Source organism: Myripristis murdjan, chromosome 5, assembly GCF_902150065.1.
Source record: "Myripristis murdjan chromosome 5, fMyrMur1.1, whole genome shotgun sequence".
NCBI lineage: Eukaryota > Metazoa > Chordata > Actinopteri > Holocentriformes > Holocentridae > Myripristis > Myripristis murdjan.
The window spans coordinates 5,649,993-5,674,545 of NC_043984.1; the positions used below are offsets into that span (position 1 = coordinate 5,649,993).

Consider the following 24,553-nt stretch of genomic DNA (forward strand, 5'->3'; position numbering starts at 1 on the left):
TCTCCGATGATAGAATTAGATGGGAGCATCTTGTTCCCTAATGTTCCCGGCTATACCGCTCTCAGACGGATCAAAGTCAGGATTTGATGGATGAGTTGGACCCATCAGAGTAAAATCGAGAGTTTCAGAGGGCATCTAGTGAAACCTGACACCACAGGGCCAAGACACAAACCTGAGCTACTCTTGTTTACCTTATTTACATTTTTATGCGGTCCTTTCGACACATTAATGTGAAGACAAGCACATTTTTGCACACCCTATATAGCCTGCATATCAGAGATGCTTTAATCTTTCAGAAAATATTTTTTCTTGCACTCTCAAACTCAAGTCCCATTGGTTATGTATTGATTTTTTTCATAATTTTCAATGTCCTCCTTTTTCATGACGCACAAATCTCAAAGGGTCTGCATTTCTGAATTCTCTTATTATGGTTCTGGTGCTTTTTTTTTTTTTTTTTCTTAAGTCAAATTCATTTATGTATGTCAAATCAATGTGTCCAACTCAATTACTTAATTTTGCAATGTCCCACCTTCCCCATGGTGATCATTAAGACTTCATTTAATTGAATGAAGTCTATTTTAATATAACCCTTTACTGTGCATATTAGCCATTATGTTGACAGTCATGTAACCAGGGGAATTTAACTGAATGAGCATGTGAAGGGTCGGGTTTCACTAAAATGATCCTGGCTGTTAATGATGCAGGGTGTCAAACCGATGAGCTTTAACCCGTTACAATATATTATGGATTCTAACAAGTACACCACGACTCCATCAGAAATAACGACTGACTCCATGTATGAAAGTGTGTGGAATGTGAATCCAGGGAGTCTTGGAGCCAAAATGAGAATCACTTCCCCTTGCGTAGACCCAATGTGATTCATCTGAGCCGTCAACCACAATTATCTAGCCAATTAGAGGCATCCTGAAGCCCATCACAGCCAGGGGGTGCAGGAAGCAGGAAGGAATTAAAAGAAACACTGGCCAATAGACACGTTTTATAATTAGATGCCCCTAGCGACAGAGCGAGCACCAGTGATTAAACCTTCCAGTCCCACCTCTGTGTTGCATGAGAGGCGGCATTTGTTAGTGTGAATTCGACGTTGTGACTTCTAGACAGATTAACTGATGGTAATCCATGGTGATATTTGACACTATGTCATTTTGAATCACCACTTGTATGTAAAGAAGAGATTGGTGACATTTAGAGAATAAGACTAACTGATGAGAGCTTTTTCATAGGGTTTTTTTTTTTTTTGTTCAGTGGTTCTTTTCTTCAAGCCATTAAGAATCAGTCAAATAGTGTAGTAATTTGGAGGGACATTTCACCTAAGACACCAAGACCCTGAGGACTAAAGGAAAATCCATGCTTGATTGTCTTGATTGTCATGCTTGTCAAAAACTTTTTCACATTTGGAGATTTCTGTGAGAATTGCATGTTTTGGGGATTGGATGGCGAGCACTTCTGTCTGGAAATTGCTTAGAAACTCGCCCTTATTGTCAAGATACTTGGAAACCCAGACATCCTCTGAATGCCCTGGGTCTCTCGTTTTGTGGTTGTAAAGTTTCATGAGGCTGTGATTGTCCTAGAGATCACTATAGTCATTTATACAGTGGTGTCAAGTTTCTAGAAATTGTCTCACTACAATGAAATATCTACTGTGGAGACTAACATCATCACACATTAATCAAATGCGGCTCACTGAATCCACAAGACTCTCAGTTTCCCAGTCAAACCCAATTTATGCAACTCCTGTTTAGGCCCCAGTCTGCACAAATACACCATTTTACAACAGGACCAAAAGACCTAAAGACATTATTTTCAGAAGATGTGTTCTTTTGTCATGTTTTCCTACTTTGTTTCTGATCACTCTCTCTATGAGGCGTCCTCTAGGTGTGCCCATGAGAGTGTTGCTAACAAGGCCCTGGTGTGTTCAATCAGCCTTGTTGGGGCAAACCAAGTGGCCTGAGGGAAACGGATGGGTTGGAAAGAGCTGGGTTAAGTTTTGTTTATTTTATTGTTTGATTGTGTGGTAAAGTAGTCTGAAAAAAATGCAAATACTTACATGGTATTTTGGGCAAAGAGTGTAAAGGTAAAGTTTAGCCACTTTACATAATGTGTACACTGTAAAATGCAATAGTTGCCCTGACATGTATTATATTGGTAAACTTTACTAGGTAATCAACAACATGCACTTATGACTGGTATTTATTAAGTAACAATCACTTGCATGGTGGTTTGTGTTCACTATCAGGCTCAACAAAACCTAAAGCTCCAGTCAAAGTTAAGTGGTATCACGACGGTGGTTATCATCAAGGTTTGTTAAGTCCGGCTGTCAGCTTTGTGCTCTGTGCACGTTCACATAAAAGGGGGCGTTTTGGCGTCATATGATTCTACTTCCGCGAAAAATGGACCATTCACGGGCTGCGTCTTTCATGCAAGGGTATGAAAACTTTAAAACTACAATAACCGCTAAGAGCAACACTGTGGCGGCAAATAAGGCGAAAGAGGAATGCTGGCAGAAAATTGCTGACCGAGTGAATGCGTAAGTCAACACTGACTCTCATTATATTCTATCAATCCTATTCTCTTATTCTTTATCTTTTAATTTCTAACAGCTGAACATTGCGCAACTTGTGAAAATCAATCTTTGTCAATAAACTAGAGCAACAACTGTATATTTGGATGATCTTTTATAGCTATTGTTTTCATATATTTTACTCAGGCCTATCTCAGAACTGATCCATGTGCTGGCACCTCACAGCAAAACCTATTTGTCCAATGTATGTATAAATTATTTGGTAAAGTACTAAATGTCTATTTGCTGTGGCCATCAGGCAGGAAAACTCACTATGTAATTTCAGGTGAAGGAGATACTGTGGTGCTTTTGGAGCCAGTGCCAGTACATGTGCCATGTGACATCACCCCAGAGGTAGCCTAACTGTCAAGTCAATGTGTCTGGTACTTTCATCTAGCCTATGTCTAATCTACATCATGCATATTTCTGAAATCATTCTTCAGGGTGACATGGATGATGAAGACACAGTCTCTGTGTATTCAGAGCTGAGGCGGATCTACGGGTGGGCCTGGATGGGCGTAGGCCCACCCAGATTGACAGCTTACCCACCCTATCAGATTCAAGACCAAAAAATAACTAACTAACTAAATAAATGTTTTAATGTCCTTTTTCCAACGTTTATTTTATGCTCGTTTACAACCTCTCGGCTCGTTTACCGAGAGGTTTTTTTTTTCTTTCATCATATCATTTTATACATGTCTATCTAAAAAAAATAAACAAAATGAAATAACAGGCCCATCAAGAATTTTTTAGGCCCACCCATTAGCCATGTTCTGTATCCGCCACTGATTCAGAGAGGCCTTTGGGAGTAAGTGCATCTTAAATTGATCTCTGAATTACAAATAATGAAGTAACATAACTTTGATTGCTGATTTCTTTTACAGGGAGACTCTCCTCAGCCCGCGGCCTCGACATCACATCGAGGAAGGAAACAAACTGTAAGGGTTGTAGGCTAGCAAAAAGGCACTGTGCAAATTGAATCACAAGGAATTTTCCTTGACAATACATGACAAAGATACAATTGTAGCTCAGTAATCACTTCTTGACTGAACAACCCGGTGTCCTATCACCTAAAACAATTCATACAGGTGTCTGCAGATACAGTACGTGCTTTATACAAGAGAAACCTGGAGCTGGACAATCAAAAAAAGGAACTGGAAATAAAGAAACTTAAATTAGAAATAGAAATTTTGGAGGCAAAGAAAAAGGTAAATGGTAGTTTTAAAAAGTTGTAGCTAAGCATGATTAACATTATGGACTAATGACTTGTTCTCTTTTCCTCCCCAGCAAATGCAGTAAATAAAAAGTGACACTTTAATGAATGGTTGTTTTGTATATATTTTCAATAACTGAAAAATTGTGTTGTTATGGCCTGCCGGATGGCTGCACCGGTGGGATGGTCCACAGTCACAGGATCCACTTCATCTGGTGCCACCAATGGGACATGTGGTGCCCTTTCTTTTCTGATTACTGCAATGTTATGCAGGACCACACATGCTGTAATGATTTTGCATGCCCTCTCTGGACGCACCCTCAGCCCACGAAGGCAGTTAAAACGGGACTTGATGACCCCAAAGGTCATTTCTATCCTGACCCTGCATTTACCCGCAGCCACATTAAAGCGACTCTGTGATGGTGTGGCTGGGTCAGGATAAGGGGTCATCAAGTTTCTCGTGCAGGGATACCCTCTGTCCCCCACAAGCAGTCCATCAAAGAGCCCTATTAATGAAGAGAGGGAAAAATACTTTGTCAGTCTTAACAATTAAACAAGAGTAGGAAAAATATGAAATAGTGCCACACATTGCTCTAACTGGTGACCTTCTGCTGTCGTGTACCGACCCAGGCCATCTTGCCTCAACACTGGTGACCAAAAGCTGATGGTCACAAGTCATCTGTCAAAAGCATTTCCGATTAATTTCAAAGAAAGCACAAAGGTTGGGGATTCTGTCACTGTTATAGCCATTTTAAATAATTGCTGTAATATTCATTCAGTATTATGAATTTTAGTTTAGAAATATGTAACTTCAGTAGCTTTATGGGAGTGTTGCCTAGGAATTGTCGGTAAAGCCTGAGGTTAAGTCAGGTGACTGAAGGTGTGTGTGGGTGACAGAGCAGGCGGTGGTTACCATGGTTACATGACAATGTTGACCACTATTTACGCTGCTTAGAGCTACTTGTCAGTAGTTTCAGATAATTGTTCGTTACATTTGAAGTTTTACTAGAATTATGGAGCCATTTCTGTTGATGTTTGTTTGCTTCTTTTTTGTTAAATCTTTTTTTCTAAATTGGAATAAGTGGTGTTTGGAGTGCGTTTGAATCACCACGGGCTGCTCCCGTCCAATCAGCACCTTCAGATGCCGTGACTGTCACCGTTATAAGAAAAAAAAAAAAGTAGGCTACTATAACAAAGTCTGTGATACAACGGAATATTTCTAACAAACGTGAAGTCTGTGCACCACTAATAGAATACCTGCATTGTGCGTATGTGCCACCAATCACCGGACAAAAATTACTTTGTGATTTCACCTGCACATTGATGCTATGAAAGGATTTCCTATTTACATAGTCTCCCTCGTTCTCCCCCAAGGGTCCTGTGATTGGGATGTGGGTACAATCTATTGCACCCATAACCCTGGGGAATCCTATAAAGAATGAGATTTCATTATGCAAGTAGCTTAAGTCATACTGATAATAGAGAGAAGTATAAAAGCACACTACCTGCTAGTTGGTAAAATGCCTCTTTAACAGTTAGTGTGCTCACATGGGTAGGGAACACCACAAACATATTCAGCCTCTCAGTGAGAGCAAGAACCACCTTGTGAATAGCACGACACACAGTGTTCTTACTCAGATTTTCTGCATCACCGACTGAATGCATGTAGGTTCCCGTGGCAAAAAAAACAGAGTGCCACACACACCGTTTGCCCTACTGTGAGCGCACAACTTCTATCCGTGGCATTCCTGACACTTGGCTCAACAAGTGAGCAAATGTAGTGTATTCCCTCAGATGAAAATCTATACCGCTCATGGAGAATATTGTCAGGAAATGCCAGCGGATCCGCGCGATCCCTAAATTGCCTTTGTCTCTGTAATGAGCCACGGACAATCCTGGCTCCCAGCTCCACCGGATCATCAATGAATGGTGACGCCATCTCCAAAAGAGTTAAATGGTGAGATAGCGCCGCTTTTATAGCCGGGGTTAAACTTAACTCATAACCTGGTCCCGACCAGGTTATCATGGAATTGCGGAATTAGCCAAATAAAATGGAATATGTTTTTAACGCGGAATTTGACACAATAACTGCACCGGCATCGCACGAGCCAAAAGGCAAAGAAACTTTCCACGCTACAGCAGCGCACTGACATAGATTGTGTAACAAAGCAAAGAGTTGCCACTCCACTCTATTTTCACTGGCTAACAGCAGCACACTGGCTTAGCTTGTCTATGCAGAGAAGAGATATCACTTCGGCTAATTTTTCATATTCAATCTGTGTTATCACAGGCATACTACTGCTCATTCATTGGTAGTTGAATTGTTAGGTCTGTTTGATAAGTAATTTACATTTTTAAATTACTGAACTGCACTTGTCAGCATGTTGGTTCTTTACCAAGGTGGTCTATAAAGTGTTATTACAGTTTTAAAGCTGTGTTTACTATATTATTGATCATACAGTATTAAAGCTGTGTTTGTGGATGTAATTAAAGGCTATCTTTTAAAAAAGTTTATATAAATGGAATAAAAAAAAAATGATATATTTGAACTTTCAACCGTGTTATTACCTTCATTTATGATGTTTAATTGTAATTCAGATTATTTTAGGAGATTGAAACCTATTTTTCATTCCTGTATAGATATTTGAACTACTGACCATTGCTGAAGTCGAGTTTGCATGGTTTTAGCAAAGTAAGTCAGATTGCTGTTCAAGTAAATATAGAACTTAGAAATGCTAAGTTAGTCCAACTTAGATAAGTGTGTTATATGGACTGAACACAGTAAATTTCACATGCAATGATTTAGTAGATTAAAATAGTAATTCTGAGTAGTCTTTACTAAGTCAAGAGTGTATCTAAAATTAGTTATCAAGTACACTCAACTTGATTGTGTTAGTTTCTTAAACTCAGTACAACTTAAAATACCTAGTTCTCTTAAATTATTTTTTTAAGTGCAATCGGTTTGCATGCTTTTTTAAAGTAATGATAACTAATTGGATTTTACAGTGTATCTTGATTGCCGCCTGTTGACACGACCCTTTTTTGTATTTGAAGTGGATGATGTTAGTGCATTTACATACTGGGTGGATGTCAGTTTGTTTGTTTTTCCTTGGTTGTGGGTAGAGGGGAACCTATGTCTCTCCCCACTGTATCCGTTTATAATGCAACTAGTCCGTGAAAGGCTGGACTGGCAAAATGTGGATGCTGCTTCGTCCTGCTGGTCATGTGTGTGTGTATATATATATATATATATATATATCTCAGTCACTGCTGGGACACTTCACCATCAAAACCTTGCAGGCTCGGCTCTTATTTCCTACATTGATTCACCCCTTGCCCTTTTTGCTTTACTGCAGCTGAATATGAATGGAGAGAGAAATTTATATCCCTCATGTAGCTCCTGTAGTGGTGGGGTGAGAGACGAACATTAGGTTGATAGACAGCCTTCCTTAATTGGGTTCTTCAGTGCCTGTTGATGTATTACCTTTTTTTAAACACGGTGCTTCAAAAGCGATCAGAGCGTTCCATGAAAATAAATATTGGGGACTCAGGACACTTCTTGTCATTAAAACCTGCAACTTATTTATCCCCCCATCCTACCCACCACAGCTCCAACTTGCCACATAGATTGAGAGGCAGCAGCCATGTAGCATGCTTAAAGCACACCACAGCACCAAAAATTGTAATCATCAAATTAAAGCTTCAGAGGATGTGAAGTTCGTAAGCTATGCCAGCAGATTGGTGATGCACTACAGTTGAGTGGGATAAGAACTGCTTTGGAATAAAGTCAAAATGTATTTTGAAGGCATCTTGCTCCCGTAATTTAGCATATTTTGTGTTGAAAGTGTGGTGGAAATTGCAATGGACATGATTTGGGAAAGTGGGAGATATTGAAAAGTATAAACCAATGGAATATCCTTGAGGGAGGGAAAGGCAGTTTTATTTGATGCTAAGAGCAGGGCTGTGCAAAAAGGAAATTAATGTTTTCTTGCATAGAATTTTTATTTAAGTCTACTGGCACACCATCAAGTAATCAAGCAATATTAGATTTTAAGTCTGTATAGACTTCAACCAAAACCTTCTCTTGAATTAGCATAGAAAGTGCACCAAAAGTTCTGCATAGATGATTGGTGATGCCTTGGAGGTTCCCAGGTATGAATCCAGGCAGTTACAGTAGCTCAAAAAAAAAAAAAAAAAAAACAGCACTGGTCTCATCATGGAGGGGAGATCAAAAGAAGTTAAGCATGTCAGCCACTGGTTGAGTTCGTCATAACTTAAATCTGCCCTTTTTGTTGTTTACTAGATTGATGGGTTCCAGTGGGTGGCATGCTTCAGGAAGACGATCGGTTGTCTAGTAATCGGAGGATTCCTAATTGGATTCCCAGCTCCTGTTAGCATGTTGACGTGTCACTGAGCAAGACTCAACTCCTAACCACTCCTAATGAGCATGTTAGTGCCTTGTATGGCAGCCTCTTCCATCGGTGTGTCAGTGTGAGTGTGTGAATGAGAAGCATAAATTGCAAAACCCTTTTACGTAGTGCATAGAGTAGAAAAGTCTGTACACTACACAAATGCAGTCAATTTGCAGTGTATGATGTCATTTATGTAAACAAGGCATTGTAAAAGGCAACCTTGAACTGATGATCTCACTTCTCATTGATAGTACTGCTGCGCATGTGTGGCTCCAAATCATTCATTTGGCTTCTTGACGGTTAAGGACAAAGGTGGTAGGATGTTTATTTCACCTGCTAAAACGCCAAGCAAGCCTTCATAACAAATTGCTATGCCTCCTCATTTCAAATTCAATTGCAAAACCACAGTATGCTAGATCAAGTGTACGTACTGGCAAAGGGTATGTGTTGTGGGCTCTGCATTTTATTCCACAAATGAATAAAACATGTGGCACTGGGTATGCAGTGGTCAACACCATGTCAGTCCCTCTAGATCTCATATTTATACTCTATCTATCTATGTAAATTTACAGCTCTTTGCATTAGGACTCAATTATCTTTGCCTCTCTAAGGAATATGAAAAGGTTTTATGGAACACGAAATAACAAAAAGGTTACATATTTAAAATGAAAAACAAAGTAAAACATGAAAGTAGTTCCATAGTTGTCAGTTATGTCTCGTGTAAAAAAGCAATAATGTTGTTGTGATAATAACGACTGTGAGATTGTTTATGAATCCCTATTGATAGGGGCCACACCTCCACAGGAGCAGTGTTAGAATGTAGGGTCATCCACAGAACAGCAGAATGATAACTAGTGGAAATTGGGCCAAGAGGTTTGCACAGGGAAGCATACATTATTACCAAGAATGACATGGTTTTCATTTTACTGTGCCTAATGAGTGGAAAGTGTCAAATAGGACTGCTCAAACACTAACGCCTCTTTGTTACTGTCATAGTCATATATACGTAAATTATGTGTAAATCTCGTTATTTTGACCACATAATATCAACTTGTAAGCGAGGCCATGCAAATCAGGATTGCACTCAATTCACTAACACTAGCCAACGCTGTAGTGTCATTAAATTTAGACAAGAAAACCATTTTTAACTAAGGTTAAGATTTGGTTTAGGAAACTGAAAGTTTAGTGAACATTATGCAACAAAAACAGTTTGGTTAAAGTTAGACAAAATTTTGGTCATTGTCAAGTAAGAAAAACAGATTTAAATTACAAATAAAAAACTAACTCTGGTTAGAAAACTTACCGGAACAAATTAATAATCAAACCAGGCTCGCTGGAGTTGGATGTATCCGTCCATCCACCACCCTGGCCAAACTCTTTGAGCAGTGTTTCAGGGTCAAATTGTAGCTTGTGTGTATTCATGTCTCCTCAACATAATCATTTCATGGTGGGGAATCGACTTCTCTCACTTTTCATTCATGCATTTTTGCATTTTAAGACATGAGGTTAATTTCCGGAAATTGTCGGAGTCCAGAGCCGTACGTGAAAGGCTTTTGCATAAACATTCTGACCTTTCCCAGTGGCTGCCATAACTGTTGCAAGACTCCAGCATCACGCCTGCAAGTCATGCAAGCAAGAGAGGCTTTTCCATCCCAAAATCTCATATCAGATCAGAAGACACTCAAATTATAAAGGATGCCATCTCGGAACCCATCGGCAATCGTCTGACAGCGTTTTAGTCTCCGGGGGCAGCGGCCAATTTTTCCAGGCTTCCAGTGTCACTGCTGGCTGCTGTCAAAGCTGCTTGAACCTGTTACTGTGTCATCCTGCTGCAAAGAGCTAAGATTGGCTTAATACCCTCACCTGTTGCACATGTAAGAAAATTGCATTGCATTCTTCCAAGCAATTTCTTTTTAGAGTGGAAAAGCACTAAAATAAGCATGTAAGTGAACAATTTTCACTATAACTGTACCAGAAACTCCTTCCTAGAAAAGATTAAAAAAGTGGTTGTCTGAGACTGATGAAAAACCCACAGACACACACATCATAATTATTTATAAAGGCACCTCTTATTAAATTCCTTCATTATTGCATTGTGGTTCAATAGATGTGTAGTTTGATGAAAATGGAAGTGAAAAAATAATTTACAGCCAATTTCACTGGACATGGCAATTGTTGTAAAATGCAAGACTACTGCAGTGGCATAATTTCAGGCTTCTCTGAGAGTGGCTGGTTGTCGCATGTGCAGTGCCTCAAGTGAAAATGTTTATTCCAAGACACTATATAATCATTGGGAGAAAAATCAGTACCTGAAATGTACTCTTTGGTATCTCCAAAATAAATATGATCCAGTTATCATTTTTGTGAACGGCTTATTTATTGATTGATTGATTGATTTTTTTGCTATGCATACATTTGCAAGAGTATTTCTCCCCCAAGTAGAGGATATCTCTTTGTAGAATTTGCACTACTCTGTGGTGTTGTGACTTGCTTGTCTGCTAAGTCATACGATAGCTACTCCCAGTTAAGGCTGGCCTCGTAGACAGGAAATAGACAGGAGCCATTTTTACACCACTTGAAAAAATGCAACAGCAACCTGCTGTGTCACTGAACACCAGTACGATTGACTTGTCTTGATAGATTACTTTCGTAATGGCTACAGGAGCGCTAATGTTGTCTTGCTCACCACCAGTAGACAAGGTACAAGACAAGGCCATCAAACTGAGAGGTTCTCACATGGAGCTATCGATCAGCCTGTAATCTCCTCTCTCAACCACGAGGAATCCATCAGAGTGATAGAGGGTGTGGGAGACGTGTGGATGCTGTGTTGTCATGTCCATTCAAACTGAGTATGGGATACACGGGGCAGGTACTGCACGTCTAAAAACATCTCACAGATAGAAAACAGAAATCATATTTTGTTGCTTTGCATTCAGCAGATTTAGTCACGAGGATTCTACAAGCGGGATAGATCATACCTCATGCATTTTTCAATATGGACCATAAACTTAAACTGAGGGGGTAAAGACAGCAGCTGAGAGGAATGCCCCCTCTAGCCCCTCCGTGGCACCGGGCCCGTCACAGTTTAGTTCTTGGCACCGTATCTGTACTTGAGAATGCAGCTATCTGCTTGCTTGTGATAACCACTGAAACCTCCATTCTGTGCTCATTTGCATTAGGGATGTGATGCATAAATCCATGCTTCTTCGTGTGTTGGATGCACTGCACCCCTCTGTATGTATGGGAGAACACAGACAGAAACTCAATGTGGCATTAGCATTATTACACAGTAATGTACAGTATAGCAGCAAGACAAAGGACCTATATTTGGAATTTACTTGACCTTCATGCTACATTGTGGCATTTACCAACCCCAGTTTAAGTGTCATTTATGTAAAAGAATCCATGTGAACATTTTTCAGCTTTTATGGCTTTTAACATGTAAACAATATGCAACTTAATGTTATACAGCTGCTTCATTCTCTTGTTTAGTTTTTCATATCTTTTTAAACTATAAACAACAGAAATAGAGAATGTTTGACCCCCTATTGTTGCCTACTGGAACTTTTTAAACTACTGAAGTGCAAAATTGGTTCGGGAAATTTACAATAATACATAATATTGTCATCACACACAATACACAAAACATAATTCATCGTGTGCCATTATGCTATTATTAGGCTGTTACACTCACAACAATGGGACTAACAGCTTTTAATTAACATTACTCATTCCTGTCACTGCAGCACAGACTCACTACGAGCAAGAGTTTTTTTTTTCCACCTTGCTCCTGAGGCTGCATGCCGAGGCTAGCAGGTACATACTGTAGGTAGCAGATAGCTGACTGACTGACATTCCTCTCTCTCTCTTTCACTTAGGCTGTCAGATTGGAGGAGCATCCAAAATAGGCCGCCATATGGCAGAAATAGCTGTAGTTTCACCTTGTGCAGCGTGAGAGATAACAAGCTACCCTTCCTGCCAGCTGAAAGAATCACAGAGTCGACTCCGCCTCGTTTCCACTCCTTGAATCACTGCATGGGAGTTGACCCGGACTCTTGACTGTGGCCTCGACTCCCCACCACTACAGCCAGCAGGCTATATAAAGCCAGCCATGTCACTATGCGATATATCCTAAATGTAGTTTGACTGTTAGGAGAACCACAGCCCAGGAGGTTGTATTGTGTGCGTCTACTGAGCTCTGTAAAATCACAAGCCGAGGGCGCTCGATGCAGCCTGTACAACCACAGGCAAAACTGATATTGAGAAACAGCATCCGACCACTAAATATGGTGAATGCCACGTCTCCATTAGAACTGACATTTTGCACGGTCCTTAGTGGATTTGAGGAAGCTCCATCACCCTTGAGCCAAACATAACCTTTCAAAACTAAATATAGACAAAAAAAAAAAAAAAAAAAGGGGGGGGGGGGGGGGGGGGGGGTGTGTGTGCTTCTTTTTTTAAGCACTGGAACAGTTACTTTTCTGGAGACACATATTTCATAAGATAGAAGCGTATTACTACTCTACTCTGTGATCCAGATAATGGCCAGCCAGCCAGCGCTCATAAAGACCAAGGACTTATTGCCTTCTCGGCAGCTTTCCAACTAAGGGCACCTCCGCCTCGAGCCAACCTTAGAATTTATCTGTATTACCCATGACTAAATATTGATCCAGGTAATCATTCTTAGCTTAATCTGTGTCCACATCTGAGTGTGCGTGAGTGTGTGTGTCCGTGTGTGTGGCGAGGGCATGCTGCGTGTTGAGTTATGGCCTCATTCCATTCCAACCACTGAGTGCTGGAATTATGGTGGCGAGCGTCAAAACTTGCAAGGTCGAAGTGTGAGGCATTGCCAGAGCGCTGTCAAGGTTGAATGGTCAGAATGACTGTTGGAACCTAACACTGTGTCCTGATCCAAAAGAGGTTATCATGAGCTCACATATATTACACTGTGCAGTTCAACACGGTTTCTAAAACTATAGGTCGTGACTTCAAGTACAATGGGCCGTGGGACGCTATTTGTGGTTCAAAATAATGATGGATTTTATTGTGGGATTGAAACAACTCTGGGTTCAAACACCAAACTTGTGTCTCTAAAATGATTGGACATCTTCGGCTCTATCTTTCACACTGCGCTACCCGTTGCCACTACCCGCTACCCGTGAATTACGCATTTAGCAGCTTCCACTATCCCTAAACGGTATCTTGCGCACACGCTACCTGTTATACATTATGCCAACTCCGTTATTTGCGCCTGGAGGTGTGCCCGTGGGTGTGTTCATGCGCTTTCCCTACAATTGCTATCTTGACCACACATGTTAGGGAAAGTGGATAGCGGGTCCTCAAACCACCCGCTATCCCATTTGGGCTTTTACAAGAGCACGCCCAGGTGGCTTCAATGCGTGTCCACTTGGACACATGTGGATGTGCACATGCAGCTCCACCTCCCCAATTAACTCGCCTATAAAAAGCCACCTTGCTTTAGCCTCAGTTGAACCCCTGAGAAAATGGCAGAGATAGTACTAAATAGCGACCTTCCTCTCTCCATCACGGGTTTCGGTTTGCAGATTTGGGATAGCGCAGCCTGCCCTTAAAGGCAATGGCACCTGGCACACTGATTGGTTTAACTGGTGTAACGCCCAAACCCCGCCTATGCATAATGTAACGGGTAGCGCAAGTGTTTTACGGATAAGAAAAGAAACTTTTTTTTTGTTTGTTTAAAAAAAGGGAACTTTCCAAACAGTTAACGGTAGCGGAAGGTAACAGCGTAGTAGCTCTGCTGCTGAAACAAACCGAAACTGCACTTTATTTTCATAAAAAAATTACATGATCTTTTCAAGGTTGAGCAGAAGTCAAGATGTGCACAAAAAATTCAACCAGAATTTCAAAAATGCATCGCTGTCGGTCTGAAAATAATGTTGTTATGGTAAATTCATGACCAAATAAATGGTTTGTAGTCTCAAGGTTTTCAACAAAAAGCATTCATTAGTTACAGGGCAGGAAATAAAGACTTCAAAACCTCTGGTAGGATGCAGCCAGGCCGCTTATGTGTTCATAGTGTAGGTCAGGATGGGCACTTTAAATGCCAACCTGAACTTCAGTGGCAGACAAAAACATCTACCTGGGAAAGTAAAGTGAATCTCACAGTTATGGCTTGTCCAGTCCTGAGGGAAGCCATTTCAAAGGATGATCCTTTGACCTCAAGTCCTACCTTTTTATCCTCTCTCAGGAGAAAAGGGAAGTGAGATTTTTTTTTCTTTTTCTTTCTTTCTTTTTTTTTTTTTTTTTTGTGGTCTGTTTGGTGTGGTGGAAAACAACAGAAGACATCAAGCGAATCCAAAGCAGAGAAAGTGAATCTGTCATACTGTGTCTCTGTCATTCTCACTCTGTCTGTGTGTGTGTGTGTGTGTGTGTGTCTCAGCCCCTCTCTATCTCTGCCTTACCAAGGGAACTGTGCCACAACCCACTTTAAACACACACAGACAAGAACACACACAGCTTAGTGAGTAGAGACAGATACTAATCTATGACACACCCTTTTGTTTGTGACTCAGAAAGCACTTAAAACTTTTCCTCTGATGTACTTTCTGTGTTCCGAAGGATGTACCTGGCAAAGTTTTCTTCCGGCAAACATTAAAAGCTGCTTGGAATTTGAAAAGAACAAAGAAAAGGGAAAAAAAGGGGGTTAGAAAGGGAAAAAAAAACACATTCCTGTGAGAAAAGTATCTTTTACTTTGCAAAAGAGATGTTTTCTTAGTGAATACAGTATGAGAATGTCTTTCGATGTTGTAAGACATTGAAAGACATCCGACTGTACAAATGCAGGTATATAGACAGTGAGATGCAGCTGAGGCTCAGTGAGCGGTGACACTGAAGAGGCAAGTTGGTCAAATGTGACTCACTGAGACAAAACAAGAGACAGAGGAGGACAAGTAATGACAGAGGCATGGACCGGTGTGACGATCCCACTTTGTGCTTTTTAAATTTGACCTGCCTGATGGTGCTACATTGCTTTTCTGCCACAATTTACTTCTATGTGAAAAAACAGCAATATATTCAGCTGCCCTAAACTCAATGGCCTTACCACATCTGGCCAAGCTCTACCTGAAGCGTTAGACTGGAGGCTACAAAGTTACCCAATAATACCTGCTATGTTTTATTATTATTGTTTTTTAACACTCATTGCTGCCTCTTTATTGAAAACAATTTGAACCTAACAGCGTCTAGACTCTGTTCTGTGAAGTGAGCAATGGTCACAAAATCAAATTATGGCTGTGCCAGGCTAATAAATTGGGTCCATAATATCCATGGGTTGTTCTGCAGTGGCTCACTTTGGATGTTTCATTTAGTCTGTAAACAGCTTTAGTTCTCCTTTAATTTAGTGGAATCTTTTAATCCAGATTCAGTTTATATGAGGACAGCCTTAGTTTAGAGAGAAGAGAGAGATTAGTTTAGATGAGACTAGATTCAATTAGATTAAAGGTATACTTCACCTATAATGTATAATTTCTGGAGGTACTCGCTATGTGCTGCCTTCAGTCTCCAATGAAGAAAGCTTTACTTGCAAGCCTTCGTGTTACCCTTCCATCTCTGATCCAACGGAAAAATCTGGGTCCATAATTTTACGATTTTATGACAGCAAAACGCTATCAAAAGTTCTTTTAAAAAAGTTCACACTTGTCATGCCGTATGCATTATGTGTGAAGTGTCCCATTAGACTGCATTCCAAAAAAAGCAACTGTCCACACTACTTTGCATTGGGGTCATGTTTAAGTCATATTGCAGAAAGTAGATTTGATTTAGTCCAGAGAATTTTTTTTTTTCATAATTTTGGACAAGGTTCTGGGCCTCATGCCTGAAACCAGTGCCATGGTTTGAAAACCAGTCTGTAGTGCTCCCTCTAAAATGCAGAAATACATAGAAACATCATACATATTTTACAGTGTTTGATCAAGTAAGTTTTAAATGGTTTGCTTTGAGCGTGGATGAATCAGAAAGAGATGGAGAGAGATGCTTTCATCATCAGAGCCATTACACTCCGGCCATCTGCAGAATATCAAAGTGCAGCATTTGTATTCACACTTAGAGAGAATACATAACGGGCTGACTGTGCTTGTTAGCAATACACAGGCGATACCAATGGTCAGCTTCAGGTCAAGGCTATTTGCATACTGCAATTCATGACATTTGGTGTTCAACCATTTACAAAATGTCAAAACACTGAATTTTATTTGCTGAGGGTTAAAACAAAGCATTTTTGAAACACTAAAGCATAATAGCTACAGTCACTGTTATGTAGAATTTGAAAATAAAATAAGATATTGGCCATTCTCTTCTTCTCTGCTATAGTAATGATGCGGTAGAGTAGGAATGTGCTTTTGACATTATTTATTGCTTTGGACAAGATCAATGGGCATATGTATTGTGTTTGACCTTGGAATATATAATTCCTTGCCACATCTGTCCTGAGTTGTGTTATTATTCCTGATTGTTGTGTTCCCTCAGCCAATCCTCTGTGTTCTCCTGCCTTGTGCTCCAGCTCTTTCCCCAGGTGTATCTCGTTACCTACTTAGCTCCTTGTGTATTTAAGTCTGCCTCAGCTGCCGCATTTGGCTCCACTTTCCCTCCTCCACATGACACTTTCTATATTGTGCACCCATTTGTACTGTACCAAAATGAGCTGCTTACTTCTAAAAACATAGTCTTGACTCTGTTGAGTTCAAATTGTTTGCAAAAGTGGCAGCAATGAGCGTTTCCAGAAAAAAAAAAAAAATGTTGTAGCAGGTGATGTTGAAAAATAAATAATAATTTAATGAATCAATCAAAAAAAGTGCAGATTGGTAGAACTACAACTCAGTATCAGGAAGAAAACCTAATAGTTTGCCCAATCAGTGTATTGTAGATCTGTATTTGTGTATGTTAGATTCTTTGTCCCATCTTCTAGACACCATCAGCTCTGAGTCATATTTCTTACCATGCACACGCAATGCCAAGAAATCAGCTGGTATAAGTCCATTCATTCTCTACAGCTGGAGGAAAAACTGGCTGACCACCATCACCTCGTTTCCACGTTTTTCTGGCGTAAAAATGTTGGCTGCAGCTGAACTTTCAGGCATCATTACCCATCAAAGCTCATCATGTACAAGCATTGCCATATGTTGCACCTCAATGGAATACCACTGCCGTTTGAAACTAGCATCACCAAGCTGAAATGCAGACATCACAGCAATGTGGTCAATAACCATCTGAATCCACAGCCATACTTGTTATTGACTTAGCCACTGAAGGCACTTGTGATTCTCATTTTTCCTTATCTGATGTAATTTCCCTCTTCGCTAACAGAAATTACTTCATTTGACCGTCTTAACGTAGGTAAAAGGTGGTTAATGTCTGTCTATGAGACAGACAGGACTGAAAAAGAAGCACTTTTATTGATTACAATTTTAACTTCAACACAGTTGGTGTGGTAGAAGGGATTGGGGTAGCAGTTTGCCTGACAGGAGGGAACAGTGGGCGGGGAAATGAAACAGAAGGCAATAAAGCAAAAGAGAGATCCTGTTCAGGGCAATTGGAAAACAAATTACGAGCCCGAGAGCCAGTAAATCATAGAGACGGACTGAAGTGGGTCAAAGTATCTAAATACAACTGAGGGTAAACAGAAACTCCATATGACAAGAAGAGGATGCACGAAAGAGGGAGGTGAGACCAAGATGGGTGAGTGACGAGAAAGGAGAAGGGAACAGATGATAAGACAGGCAAGGACATAAAAGGAGAAAAGAGAGAAAAAACAGTCTGCAAGGCCAACACTGGAAATAATGCATATTATGTGAATACAATAAGCCAAAATACTCTACTGACTGTCCATTATAGCATTGCATTCAAGTTTGGGTATGTAAAATAAGATGTACATAGTTGTATGAATACAGTTTAACAACTGTGTGAGGGAAATGATGTTAAAATTGTGGGTTGTGACCCATAGTATATCCATATCCATATATATGCACAATAACCATGCAGGGTTTTTGTTTGTTTGTTTGTTTTGTTTTGTTGTTTTGATTTTTTTTTTTTTTTTTTTTTTTTTTTACATGCCGTACACATGTGTTCTTTTGGTCTGTTGCAAAATGGTGTATTTGCGCATAGTTGGTGCCTAAACAGTATTGAACTGTTAGCCTATCCTATAATAGCCATTTCATTGTACTGAGACCATTTTTGAAACTTGACATCACTGTATAAAATGACCTCTTGTGATCTTTAGGATACTCACAGCCTCATGAAACTTTACATCTACAAACTAGAGACATCAGGCATTCAGAGAATGTCTGGATTTCTGGGTATATCGGAAATAAGGGGGAGTTTCTGAGCAGTTTCCAGGCAGACGTGCTCACCATTCAATCACCAAAAAGTTTTTGATACCAAATTACAGCATGAGTATTCTGTGTCATTCCTGAGGGTCTTGGTGGCTCAATGTGTCATTTTAGAGGAATTTCTGACCACTTTTATTAATTCTCAAGTGGACAAAACCATCAAACTTTGCACCAAATCTGTGTAACAAGTGGCATCAACCCAAAAGTTGCTGCAACAACTTATGAGACATAAATAAAGGCAGGGGAATGGCCATCATAACATTCTAAGCCCATAAAAACTTTTAAAATTTGAATAACCACCAAAACAAAACAAAACAAAAAAAAAAAAAAAAAAAAAAACAATGTAGAGCTGCATCTCAAATTAATCTTGAGGTTCCCAGCTTTCAGATGATAAATAGTCCTACGTGGGATCTACTGTTGACCTTTTACCTCCTCCTCAGGACGCCTTATGTCTTTGCTATGAATGCAGCATGGGACTGTAAAGAGTCTGTGCATCTCTCTCACTGTAATTATGGGATTTTGTTTTCTTAATATGGCCTTATTTTTTTCTTTTTGATGAACAGTGGGTAGTAATTAGGCTTTCTTTACTGCTTTAAAGTCATTACTGTTAATATTTTGCAACAAACATGAAACGTAAGGAATTAATGATGTGTATTTCAAAAGACGCTGAATGTCAGTAAAGATTAACAGCAGTGTCTATCAATGTATGCCTCTGAAACACAAAGCTGATTAAAAGTCAATGCCAACGGGCTTTTTAAATTTTCTTCCACAGTCATGGACACTTAACACAACGGCTTCTGTAGAAATGACAACAAAAGCATTAAACACATAATGCTGTTTGGAGAATGGATAGATGAAAGAGTTTGCTATATCTCGGGTATGATTCAGCCAAACCTCAACATACTTGGAGCAATATAGTTGCTACACATATGAATGCAGTGTCCTGTCAGTCACATCAAATGCTTTTTGTAAGTGTGCAGTTCTTCTGCTCTGTCACAACAAGCATCCATGAGATTGAACAGTGAAATATTAATATTAAGGTGCTCAAAACAGAATTAGAACATTTCCCGTGGGGTGTGAATTTTTCTGGGGCTTAGTCATTGAAATTATTAAATCATGCATGCTCTCTCTCTCTGTTCCCACCATCCCTTTCCCCATTGTGCATATCTTTGTGCTGCTGCTTCTATCCCTGCCTCTTCTTCCCTCATTTTTTTCCTCTTACATCATCTCATCCATTATTTCCTTTTTCTTTCCTTTTTCTCCGCTTCTCTCACATCTACCCAATAGAGCAGCCCGGTTTCCTCAGTCTCCTAATGACCAGTAATAGTAGCTGTCAATCAAACTGACTTGTCTCAAACATCTAATTTGAAATAGTAGCTTGTGGCAGTCATGACACATCACACGTCACAGCATCCAAACACACCTTCATGGTCATTAATGAAACGTGACAGGATGGCAAGTTGAGAGAGGGGTCAAAGTGGTGAGTGTTTGCCAGCGCCTACACAAGTGTGTTTGTGTGTGTGTGTGCAATGAAACACACCTCTCTTCACAGACTTTCATCAATCAAGAGAGCGGGGAAATGTCCTGCGGAGTTCTTCAAACTTGCTGTTCAATCATGCATACTAGGGGTGTGAAGAGATGTCATTATCTGTATTTGCATCTCCTCAACCAACAAAATGATCTGTCCGACAAATGCTGTATTTCCCAGTCTATTGGCAATGCAAGTGATGTGCCTTCAAAACATCAAACTGATTTAATATTGTGAGTTTTAATTGATAGAATATAGGTCACGCCCCTTTCCCGTCTGATACCAATGCCAAAAGGCATCCTTCGGCATCAGTGTGAGACGCATCGGGCTTTCTCACTTTATCGCCTGTCAGTGTCATGTGGTTAGGTTAAGCCATAAAAAAAATGTGTTTAAGGTTAGAGAATGGTTGGGTTTAGATATAAAAAAATACTTAGTTAAGATTAGGGACTTGGTTTGCGTCATTTGCGACAGTGCCTCTGATTGCTCTGATAAAATAGCACCTCTCTCTCTCTCTCTCTCTCTCTCTCTCTCTCTCTCTCTCTCTCTCTCTCTAACCCATTACTAAATGCTCATACATTCAGCGTATATAGCTGAAGCACTTAAATATACACACAGTATTTATATGGGAGGTTACGTAAAAACCAAGGTTATGTGACAGGCTCATATCATCAGTTGTACCCATGTCAAACCAGAAAAAAATAAAACTCTTGTTGACAAAGATGCATTGCAACGTGCATAATAATTATCTGGCTTCCCACACTTGGCTCAGCTGTTAGCCGTAATGCAATCTCTGGACCCGCTCATACACATGTGAGACATTCACAGTATTTTAAACACATACAGCAAAAATAGCCTTTCATATATTTAGGTGTGAGGATTTAGTGGTATGTGTGGATGTGCGAATGTTTTTATCGTGTCAACAGCAAAGTCTCCTCTGTCTCCTCCTATGTGGCTTTATATGTATGTCTGTCAATGTGTGCAATTGTGCCAACGTGTCATGTGCATTTGTGTGTATGTGTGTATGCATGTGCACGTGCTTGTGTGTCCAATCATCCTTGGTCAGCTGGAAACCTACGAGACAGCCGGCGGTCAAGATCTTGACCTCTCCTCCTCTCCCACAGAGAGAGAGAGAAGAGGAAGCAAGTCAATGTGACTTTCATCATCTTGCCTCCTATGTCCATCATGCTATTAGCCTTTCTCCTTTCCCTCCTCGATCTCCTTCAAGCTGTCCAATGCACTCTCTCCCCCTGCTCCTATCCCCACTTTAGCTTTACAAACACTTTTCAAAGGCAGTGCTGGACTTAAACTGATGCAGGGGGGAGAGTTACTGCTTTGGAGCTAAGGTGCAGTGCGGAAGCCCAGTAAGACTGGGACATGATCTACTATAATCTGATATGTTTCACCAGCGGAATCACTCCCAGATTAGCCTACGTGACCTAGTAAACATTTCAGTTTGTCAAAAATGTAGTTTAAGATTTGTTGTCCAATTGACGATCTGGCATCCCATACAAACCTGTAACCATGTAGGCATCTGGAGGTTTTAAATTGATTCTAACAGGGTTGGGGAGCAGAAGTAAACAAAGCCAGCAGTTTAAGAAATGTGCTTGCATAGCCATAAAAGAAATGTTTAAACATATCATTTGAGACAAATCAGAAGTGCAATATTTATATTATGTTTGCATTATGATATATGGCCTAATCCAACAATCTCTAAAAATCATTTCAAAGTGAGTTTCAAAATATGTAAATGGTGAAATGACTGGGAACACTGCCTTGTCATGTATGACAGAGCACAGCTTAGTAACAGTAGAGTGATGCCTGCTGAAAACCCCAACTGGTAAGATTGGGGGTTTCCTATATAATCAAGACAAGCGCTTTTGCTATTACATGGGGAAATGCAGTCTACATAAATGTTAGCCAGTTGTCCAAATTTACCAGTACGGTAACTATTTCTATGCTTAGTTCAAACCCTAAAATATTTGTATAACTGAAAGTCTTCTCTTCCTCATAGTACTCTCTATAATACATTTACGATGACTCCACTTCTTGGTTTTTGGTTCTCCCACCGATGTTGTCATCTTTCTCCTTCCCATGATAGTACTGTTTCTCCTCTGCTCTGCTGAGTCCTCCTGCTCTGCTTTTCCTCCCTGTAGTAGTCAGTCTCCCTCTCCTTCTGTTCCCTCTATGGATTTGCTCCCCTCCTCCTGAAGAGACAGCCATGCAGAGTTGAGATTGCTTTCACCTCTGCCAACTTGCTTCCTGAACTTTTTCCACCGCACTATTTGTCCCTCCTTGTCTTCTTTCACCCTCTCGTCCTTCTTTTTCTCCCTTTTCTTACAATCTTGCACTCCTTTATCTTCCTTAGCTTCCTTCGGCTCCTCTTCTTTCTGACACTCTGCTTTGTCATCCCCCGCCCACCTCTACCTCCCATTTCCTTCCTTTTTTCTCAGCTTTATCATCACCCTCAATCACAGTCCTGCTGTTCTTCGTTTCTTGTCTTTTCATCATCCTCCTCTTTCAGTCATTACATCTCATCTCAGTGTATCCCCAGAATAGCTGCAGAAGTCACGAGCCTGTGTAGTTTAATGGACAGACTATGAGAATGGTTTTTCCAAGTGGGGTCCAGGGCATCCCAGGGGACCTTGAGGGTCTGCCAGGGGGGTCCTCAGCAGTAGTTTGATTAATTCTCAAACTAATTTAATTCACTAGGAATAGTTATGACACTAAAAATGTATGAACGATTATGTCAACATTATGTTTTAGCTTCAGCAAGTTCAATGTATTTCTGTGTTCAAGTATGACATCTAAACAATTTAACCTCCTCAGCCCTGCCAGAACCATTGGTGGGTTTGTCATGACTGCGTGACCAAGCTCTGTGCAAACCCACAGAGCTTCATTTTAAAATCAAGTAGAAATCTGAGTGTGTCCCAAACATGATCACAAACAAGTCCTGTTGAATTACAGGGAGCTGTGTGTAAAATAATGTGCAAACCATCTAGCTATGTTCTATTTGATGTCATGGTGCAGCCTAATGGATTCTCATTCCCAGTTCATCGTATTCCGACGCTGTGTCACATCCTTCTGCGTCGCACACTGTTTGGATGTGATGCACTGGGCTTTCTCCCTTTTACTATCAAGTGGTCAGACTTAGACAACATGAACACCTGGTTAAGGCTAAGGAAAGGTTATGTTTTGGGGTAACAACCACTTGGTTAAGGTTAGGAAAAGGTTGGGGTTAGGCATAAAAACCACAAACTGGACACAGTCTCAGTCACGCACCAACAGGTCTTACTTGAAAGAAAAAAAAAAAAAAAAAAACTAATTTGTTGAGCATGAAAATAAGATGTCTTGCTTCCCATTTATGGAAATGGGAGTGTGTTCTTCCTGCTACCCTGCCACCTAGTTACCCTGACTTTTTTGTTCATTATACTATGTCAGCGCCCCTGTGTCTCATACTGACACCAAAGGGTGCCACTGGTTTCTAATTATGCCTTATGCATCACTATCAGATGCTGAAGGTGTCTTCAGCGTTGGTATCAGATGCAGAAGAGCCTGACAAAGCGTCCAAAGGGCTGTGCAGGCATATATGAATGGCATCTTGCCTTTGAATATTGCACTTAATACAGGTGCAATGAGCTTCAATGATGTGCTGCAACAAGCAGACCCATATGTGATATTGTCATAGAATATAGAAAAAATGTACTTAAGTTACTTAATAGGAAATGCAAGGGAAAATCAAATTGTAATTGGTTACTACTCAACACAAAACAAAATATTTTTTAATATCAGGGTCCCTAGGGCAAAATCACTACAGTAGAGGTCCATGGCTTAATTAAAGTCAACTTGGGAGTCCAGAACATAAAAGGTTTGAACACCCCTGACTATGGCACTGACAAAGCCAGAGTTCAGGGTTTGGATCCTGTGGGGCCACCTACACTGAAATTTACAGTATAATCATGGATGTGGAAGAATAATGGGCTCCTGGGTTTACCAAAGGTAGTGTATTTGTATATAATAATAATAATAATAGCTTTATTTACATAGCACCTTTCCAAACCAAAGTTACAAAGTGCTTTCCAATAAATACATAAATACACATACAACAATGATAAAAGAAGCGATCAAAAGATCCCAAACAACAATAAAAACATAATACAAGTTACAATAAAACCACTGGTTAATAAAAAGCCATATGATAAAAATGAGCCTTAGGAAGAGGTTTAAAAGAAGACGCTGAGTTTGCCTGCCTGAGATCTCCAAGCAGGGAGTTCCACAAATTAGGGGCCTGGATGGCAAAGGCTCAGTCCCCTTTAGTGATGAGCCGGGCCCTAGGAACAGTAGTTCCCTAGTACAGACAGGAGCCTGACCGTTAAAGGCTTTAAAAACAAGCAGTAAAATCTTAAAATCAATTCTAAAACTCACAGGCAACCAGTGAAGGGCAGCTAGGACTGGTATAATATG

General features: G+C 40.2%; 1 protein-coding gene and 1 pseudogene across 2 annotated transcripts in view; both read right to left on the reverse strand.

Annotated features, from left to right (window-relative positions):
- Positions 1 to 24,553, reverse strand: part of grm7 (glutamate metabotropic receptor 7) — a 291,232-nt gene that overhangs the window by 140,247 nt on the left and 126,432 nt on the right. The window lies entirely within an intron of this gene.
- On the reverse strand, positions 3,921 to 5,792 carry LOC115358790 (putative nuclease HARBI1; annotated as a pseudogene).